Raw genomic sequence first — 7,708 nt, 5'->3', positions numbered from 1 at the left:
CCTCCCCTCAACTTTTTTTTTTTTTGCTTTTTACGGCTGCACCCATGGCATATGGAGGTCCCCAGGCTAGGGCCTGAACTGGAACTGCAGTTGCTGGCCTACATCACAGCCACAGCAATGCCAGATCCGAGCTGCATCTGTGACCTATGCTGCAGCTGGTGACAACACCAAATCCTTAAACCCACTGAGCAAGGCTGGGGATTGAACCTGCCTCCCCATGGATAGTAGTCAGGTTCTTAACCCAATGAGCCACAATGGGAATTCCTTTTTTTTCTCTTTTTTTTTTATTGACGTATAATTGATGTACAATATTATGTTTTTGTTTTTTGGGTTTTTTTTTTGTCTTTTTGCTATTTCTTGGGCCACTCCCGCGGCATATGGAGGTTCCCAGGTTAGGGGTTGAATCAGAGCTGCAGCCACCGGCCTACGCCAGAGCCACGGCAACACGGGATCCGAGCCGTGTCTGCAACCTATACCACAGCTCACGGCAACGCTGGATCGTTAACCCACTGAGCAAGGGCAGGGACCGAACCCGCAACCTCATGGTTCCTAGTCGGATTCGTTAACCACTGCACCATGATGGGAACTCCCTAATTGATGTACAATATTATGTAAGTTAGAGGCGTACAATAGAGATTCACAATTTCTAAAGGTTATACTCCATTTGTAGTCATCATAAAAATATTGTCTGTCTTCCCTGTGTTGTACCATATAACCTTGTAGCTTATTTTATACATAATAGTTTGTCAAAAGTGAACATTTTTAAAATGTGGAGATTACGGCTACATCAATATCAAGGAATTTTCTTTTTGAACAGTGGATCTTCTGGTGATTCCCAACACACAATTAAAATATACAGCTTGCACTTAAACTATTTTATGAATTAATCATAGCACAGCAGCACTCAGGCAAAGAAAGGAGCCTCTTCCTGAAACATTTCTTTATACCATGAGCCTGGAGTGGGTACTCGTTCTCCTTGACCACAGAGGAGATCACCAGCTTACAACGACCTCAGCGGCTCCAGACCATGCATGTGACGGGCTCAAGGCTCTTCAGGCCACAAGCTCGGGCAGAGTGACTGGGTCTCCACACAGGCACTGGCCGGACCCGGGGCATCTGGGCTGGGGTCTTATCCGGGCTCCCCCCTAGAGGCAGGATGCGGTTTCTGGTCGCTTGCTGGCTGTCAGCTCCTGCAGGCCCTTCTCAGCTCCGGCCCATGGAGGGTCACTGCTTTCTGGTTTTTCATTTAAATTGAAGTACAGTTGATTTGCAAGGCTGTGTTCTTTTCTGCTGCACAGCGAAGTGATTCAGTTATGCACACGTAGACATTCTTTTTAAGAAATGCTCTTTTCCATTCTGGTCCATCACAGAAGATTGAATACAGTTCCCTGTGCTGTGCAGTAGGACCCTGTTCATCCACAGGTCACTCCCTTCTTAGGGTCCTCTGTGCCATCGACCCTCCTGGTCGCAGGAGTGCCCTCCACCCTGGTCACAGGCCTGGGGATGTGGTCCATGCAGAGAGGCAGTTTCAGAACCTGTCTTCACCAGAAGCATTGAGGTCTACCAGGGAACTCCCAAGTCCACAGAGTCACCTGCTGCCTCCCCACCAGCTGTCTGGGCTCCAAGTGCATCACAGTGGAGGGGAATGGGCTGAAGCCGGGGAGCAGGTGGGCAGCCTGGCTCCCCCTCCATCCCCGAGGCTCCTGACCAGGCCCCCCTCCATCCCTGAGGCACCAGCAACTCGCTCAGGCCATGTGAGGCTGCGCTCCCGGCTGGCATCTCCCTCCTCCGCCACCTCTTCCCTGGTTCTATTTTGGTTGCTTGGATGTTACTCATTTGTGTGGATCTTCTGACACCTTTAATTGCTCTTCTCTTCCCACACTTATTAAGTTTTCTCACCCTTTGATATTGGCATTAGGAACACTTTAAATAATTTGCCAAATAATGTTTTCCCACTGCTGTTTTCTGTAAGTTGCACTGCTTTGCCTTTAACCCTGTATGAATTTTGCTGTAAAGTGTCAAACTGCATGGAGCGAGGTTATTTCACACGTAAGATTGGAGGCCTCCTTAGATCCCAAGTCTATTTCTTCCTATGGCTATTCACTCTAAGAAGAGGCAATTTAATACTGCAAATGTGCTCTGAAACTCAAAATTGATTTTAAAAATGATGCCATCCTCTGGCACATAGCCAGGGTGTGCCTACCCCCCTGGACTCTAAGCACTAACTCTAGGAAGGAGTTAGAACATTTTTCCAATGTTGAGATTCTCTCAAACTGCCCACGAAGATGAAGCCCAGAACTCTTAGCATCAGCACTGGAACAAGAAGTCTTCAAATTCTGGCACATTTTACTGGTGTCCTTTGAGAACGTTCCGAAGCTTGGATCTGTTTCTGACTCCTGTGTAAACAGAGACCCTCACTCCTCCTGCTGGTACTCAGCACCTGGGGGCACGGTTCCCACACCAGAAGGGCAGAGACAGCTGCAGCTCTCGGACGAGGACAGGTCTACGCATTTCAGAAAGTCTACTCGCGCCTCTGTCGTCATGTCTTCGATCTTTGGGGACAGCTGGACAGGAGCCATCTCCACCCCAGCAGCGGAGGAAATGGACTTTGATGCTGTTTCTCAATACCACTGGTCCAGCTCAGCTCTGCCTCCTGTCGCCTGTCCCATCCCCCGACCCACACAATTGCTGCAAAATGTGACCCGCTTCTCTCAAGATGCGCTCAGGTGCTCTATGGCATGGAGAAGGGTGCTGTCTGCTCCCTTTGTGTTCCAAGGCACAACCGTGGACCTGCCTGAACTGTGCTATGAGAAAAGAAAGCACAGAGTGTCCTAGAGGCAATCTAGAAGACAATCAGAAGAGGAAGTTCTGAGAAACACGCCACAAAAAGTCAAAGTCAGAACCTTTCTAGACCACTTTCCTGAATTTAAAACAGGTGCAACTGAAAGCCTAAGATTCCCTGACGTCCTGGGACAAAAATGTAAAACCGTAAGCCCGCATTAGACCGGCAGGTGCCTTTATTCACACTGAATAAAACAAAAAATCTGCTCCCCGACCCCCAACCCCACTCCACCTCACAGCACTTGGGGCAAGGTATGGCTTACATGGACACCTCAGACTCACACACATAGGAACTGCAGTCTACTCCCCGCAAAGTGTAAGTTTTTGGTTTTACTTTGTAGACCCCTCAAGCCAAACGCACAGAAAGAGAGGAGTCAAAGCCTTTTCTTCACCTGTCAAATCCCCAGGACGAACTGTTTGTGACTTGAAAAGGATACAAACAATAAGGTTTGACTTTTTAGGACACCAGAGGGTATAATCTAAAAATATCTAAAATGTGCTAAGACATTGAGATCTCGCTGCATCTACCTGCAGTGAGCAGAGCAGGGGTCACCTAAGGATGGACATGCATCATGCATGTCCTGGTCCCTGAGGCCTGTGAACATGTGGCCTCCCACACGGAGTAAGGGTTAGGATGCTGGTGGAATTAAGGCTGCTCATCCTCTGACCGGGAAACAGGGAGTAGAGCCTGGACCATCCATGCGGGCCTCATATATCACAGGGTCCCTAGACATGGAAGAGGAGGGTCAAGACGTTTGCTCAGATCTTTTGGCCGTTCCCTGAAACCTGTGGTCAGAATACAGCTGCACGTAGGAACACAGGCCTGCTGTGCGATCCCTGAGACTCAAGCCATGGATGCCGGAGATGCTGGCCCCTCCCACCCATAGCAGCAGGTCCACCCAGGCCCAGGCTCTGGGTCAGCCCCTGGCCCCAGCTCAGCCCCTGCCTGGCCCCAAGGGGGACCTTTGTGAGGCATGATCCCCGATGGGGCTGCAAAGAGGGTCCATCCTCCTTCTACTGGAGCGAACAGCTTCCCAGAGAGCATGCACTCAGAAATATGGTGTACTCAGAGCCCAGTGAGCAACAGAAAAGACATGGGATTCATGGGAGGATCCAGAGCAAAGATGAAGCTGAGAGAGAGATGGAGGATCTTGTGTGGGATTCCATATAACGCTCATCCCCTGCCAGAGAGGACAAAACGGTCCAGGAGACCAACAGCTCTTGTCAAAGAGCAAGGTAGGCCTTTTGTTTATTCATTCAACAAACGTTATGGAGTGCCTCCGGTGTTCCAGACTCCGGCGAAGACGAGAACATGCTGTTTCACTACATGATGCTGTAAAATCGTTCTTCGTAAGTGACATTTCCAGAACCACCTTCCACGAGTCAGCCCACCACGCTGCTGAGGTGCGGTCCTGGACTCCTCTGGGCTCTGGGGTAAGGAGCTGATGCCCAGGGACCGCATTTTCGAAGAGTAAAGCGCTGGGTCCAGCTCACCGCCTGGTGTATTCACCTCCTCTCACGACTGTTCTCCTGAGACGGTTTCCAAAATCCCCGAGATGGCATGCCTTCCCGGTCACGCCCGTGCACCCACCCTACACATGGCAATGCTGTGTTTCTGTGCTGACCTTGGCCAGGGTCATCAAAAGGGGTCAAACTCGAAAACAAGGTATCTTCATTTCTGTGGGCGGGAAAGGCATATGGAGGGGCGGCGGCCTGGCAGCCGTTCCCTGGTTCCTCAAAGCAGGACTCGCGCTCCGCACCGACCAAGCCAGCAGGTGCTTCACTCGCCAGCGGGGTGGGAGGCCTGAAACCCCGCCCGGGGATGGGGCGCTCTGGCTGCCGGGGCCGGAGAAAGCGACGCCCCGCCTGCAGAACACAACGCGTCCCCATCGGCGGACGATAAAGCTCCGGCGCCGCTTTACTGCCACCTCTCACCGAGCGCGGCGCCTAGAACGGCTCCCAGGTGCCCAGTTCAGGCTCCCCTCCTGCTCCCTCCCTCTTTATGCGAGGTGATCGTATCTTTTACTCACAGAGCTGTGGGAAAGATGTCCTTGAATGTACCAACCTAGACGTTTCTGTCATTAAAGCTGGAATATAAAAATCTCCCCCAAGAGCCTGGGGAAAGACCCAGCCAGCTTTATCAAGTCCCCTGGTCCCGGGAGCAGAGTCGCCTGGGCTGAAACCCAAATCCCAACACACGGCGGGCCCCCATCGGTGACCGGTGACCGCAGCGGGCAGGGCTCTGTGACCTTTCACCCAGGGTCATTTGTAAGTGAATTAAAGGCATCGCAAAGGATTAAAGGAAGGCTGTGAATCAACATTTCTGGGAGTCAGATACTGCTCCTCAACTGACAAGTTCAGTGAGATTACATATGTGACTAAACATTTCTCTTACAACCCTGACTTCACCGTCCCTAAAATACTTTTAAGTGTATTTTAAGAAGCCAGTTATCTCTTCACTTGAAAGGGTTGATATTTCTTTTAATACATGGAAGGAAATCTATCCTACTGAGAAGGTGATCTCTCCTGAGCTCATGTAAACACACGGTATGGATATGCTAATAAAGAATTTTTTAGAGAGCAAAAAAATTACCATTTTATGCAGATGATAATGTAATGTTTAACCAGTAAAATAATTCCCTCATTTATTACAATAGCTGTAATTATAATAGCTATATCACCATTAATAGCTATGTAATAGCTGTACAGCGATTAATACTGAGGCACAAAATCAATTTAAATTTAGTCAGAACTTTTGTTATTATCAAAAAGTTATTAAGACTCCTTTAATGTACAATTTTATTTGCCCCCAAAGCATTCTAAATAGTTGAGCCAATTATTAAAGAGTTAGATATCATAAAAGAAACCTTATTTTCCCCCCAAAGCTAATCAGCTTGTTCAACAAAGTATTAGAGGCTTAACATTTTTTTAATGTAGAGAAATGTTAAAATAATTTAATTTTAAACAAGCCCCTTGGAGAGTGACTTACATCTCTGGTGAAATATCTTTTTTTTTTAAGGCCACCCTCAGCATATGGAAGTTCCCAGGATAGGGGTCGAATCGGAACTACGGCTGCCAGCCTACACCACAGCCACAGCAATGCAGGATCCAAGCCTGGTCTCCATCCTACACCACAGCTCACAGCAACACTGGATCCTTAACCCACTGAGCAAGCCCAGGGATCGAACCCACATCCTCATGGATACTAGTCGGGTTAGTTTCCACTGAGCCACAATGGGAACTCCTGGTGAAATATCTTAAATCTGATTGAAATCCCATATAATAACTGCCACTTCTGATGAAAGAGAATTTTAATCAATAATACATCAGAACAGGAATTCTCCTTGTGGTTCAGCAGGTTAAAGACCCAACACAGTGTCCAAGAGGATGTAGGTTCTATCCCTGGCTTCGCTCAGTGGGTTAAGACTCCGGTGTTGCTGTGGCTGTGGTGTAGGCCAACAGCTGCAGCTCTGATTCTTTCCCTAGCCTGGGAATTTCTATATGCTGCAGGTGTGGCCATAAAAAGAAAAACAACAACAACAAAAACCCACATCAGAACAGCACTTGAAAGCATTTAATATCTTGTAGTATATATGTGTATATGTATTTAAATATATATTCATGTAGAGTATATATATAGTATATACTATAAAATAGAGTATATATGTAAGTATATGTACATGTATTAAATATATATTCATGTAGTGTATATATAGTTAAATATATATATTACAAGGATTTAATGAATAATAATAAAGCAAATATTTATGCTTTCCATGTGCCAAGAACCCTGTTTAGTATTTTACATTTATTCTGTCATTTGTTTTTTAGGTATGTTTGTATTTGTTTTTGTGTGTGTGTGTGTGTGTGTGTGTGTCTTTTTTTGCCTTTTCTAGGGCCCCTCCTGCGGCATATGGAGGTTCCCAGGCTAGGGGTCTAATCAGAGCTGTAGCCGCCAGCCTACACCAGAGCCACAGCAACACCAGATCCAAGCCACATCTGCAAACTACGCCACAGCTCATGGCAATGCCGGATCCTTAACCCACTGAGCGAGGCCAGGGATCAAACCCTCAACCTCATGGTTCCTAGTCAGATTCGTTTCTGCTGCGCCACAATGGGAACTCCCTGTATTTGTTTTTATTATTATTTTTTTTCCCATTTACAAATGAGAAGCCCAAAATGTTAAAATGTGGCAGTTAGAGAATGTGAACTTAAGTGGCTCTGACTCCACTGCTATAACCTCCCGAAAGTGTGAATGTTTTCCTCCGACGGTTCTTAATGGAACTTACCCGGCGGTATAAGAGTTTGAGCCCCTTCCAAGAAACCCTCTAAAAATTGGTCATGACCTCGTAATGTAGGATAATGCTTTTTTAACTGAAATGAAATTCTCATTTATCTCTCTTGGGGCAAATAGAAAGGAAGACCATTAAGCAGAAACTGACTTGCAAAAACCAAAGTAAAACAAAGTCCTGATCTCCAGCACATTAAGCAGTTCAGCCCCCGAATCTGGTTTTCCGGCGCATCTGTCAGGTCCCGAGGGCACAGAGATGCACTCTCAGACCAGGTGCTTCGAGGGGTTTACGCAGGGACTGTCCTCGGAGGCAAGAGCAGGCGGGGGACTCAACGGGGGTGAGCAAGTCAGGGCCCCGGGGCTGAGGGAAGAGGATGGTTCCAGGGGCCCCTGCCCGGAGCTCTAACCCCATAGCAGCTTCCAGGGCACTGGGGTCCCACACGCCAACCTCCCCCCTCCCCCACTGCAGCCACTGAGCCCCCGAACATCTGGGGAAAGAACAAACAGACCATCTCCACCAAGTTCCCTGGTGAGAAGTGGCAGCCAGACATTTGTTGTTTAAATTACCTATCGAGT

The sequence above is a fragment of the Phacochoerus africanus genome, chromosome 6 (genome assembly GCF_016906955.1).
Source record: "Phacochoerus africanus isolate WHEZ1 chromosome 6, ROS_Pafr_v1, whole genome shotgun sequence".
Classification (NCBI taxonomy): domain Eukaryota; kingdom Metazoa; phylum Chordata; class Mammalia; order Artiodactyla; family Suidae; genus Phacochoerus; species Phacochoerus africanus.
The sequence above is the reverse complement of the archived record's forward strand: the minus strand, read 5'-3'. Positions refer to the sequence as shown.